Here is a 1,364-nt window from a genome sequence, read left to right on the forward strand (position 1 = left end):
AGGAAGAACCATCATGAAGGAACTTGAAACCTTTACATATTCCTATAGGTAAATGGAACAATCTCACCTTAGATCTTAATATCAAGTGTTCATGGTTGTGTAGAATCACGACATAACGTAGGTCAGAGTCGACCAAGCATCAAAATATACCTTCATAGGTATAAAGAATATAAAAAATTAGACCGTATATGATGTTTTTGTAGACTCGTTATCAAGAATAACTTGAGATATATGGATATGAGTAACTTCTCATGTCTTCTTATAAATGCTTACGTTAGTGATAACGTGAAAACAACGTGGACTAGCAAAATCAAAACACAAAAAAGGGCACGTAACGGTTAAGTTCAAGGACCCTGTTATCCTTAGAGAAGGAAGAATAGCTATAGGAAGTAACTTAAGTAAAGGTATTAATGGATTTAAGTGAGTAGGCAGTTAAGCTGTCATAAAGGAACCGAAAATATTATTCTTTGATTAGCACAAATGAATCAGCTAAGATAGTACTGTGAGGTAACAAGTACTACTAAAACTCCTTGCTTGAGCATTAAGAGACGACTTCGGGATTGTTATTCAGTGCCTTTTGTTGATGATTTTAGGATGTAATCATCCTAAAAGGGAGACAATTGTAACGCCCGCATCTTCGGGCTAGACAAAATAAACAATAATCATAATTTATATCATCAATTAGGAATCTTATTAGTCGTGCGCATTTCACACTACGTATTATAAATCCATTTTAGTAATTTATCGATAAAATATGAAATGGAATTCTTGATATAGGATTATTTAGTACAAATAATCTTGATGGAAAATGTAGGAGTTGTGATATGAATCTCGTACATATAACAAATATCCAAATCCGACTTCGTATGTGGAAGTTATAGACTTCCGAAAGTTTCATAATCACTCAGTATATTGTAAATAGTGAATCGGAGATAGGTTTCTTATTATCCAAAATAACCTAAACAAAGGTCGTAGCAGTCGTAAACCGAAGAGCGTGCATATAGAGAACGTCCAAATCTGACTTCGTGAGAAGAATTTATGATTTTTCTACGTTCCAGCATAACAGTGTGCAACATTGATATCAACTTTTAGATTGGTTGATTGTTAGCCACAACAATCTAAATGAGAATCGAATATCTCGTTAATAGGAACCCGACAATATAAAGACAATTGAGAACGAACGTCGGATGAGAAAGTTATGAGTTTTTATCAGACCTAAAAGTATAAGCCTGTTTAAAATATAACTTTAAAAATAAATTGAAAAGTAGTCGACGGAGTCTAAATGACCATTATAGACCTTGTCAATAGCTACGCATGGATATAAGACACATCGAAACGGATCTCGTACGAGTAAGTTATTAATT

Source organism: Lactuca serriola, chromosome 8 (genome assembly GCF_051521515.1).
Source record: "Lactuca serriola cultivar US96UC23 chromosome 8, Lser_US96UC23_V15, whole genome shotgun sequence".
Lineage (NCBI taxonomy): Eukaryota > Viridiplantae > Streptophyta > Magnoliopsida > Asterales > Asteraceae > Lactuca > Lactuca serriola.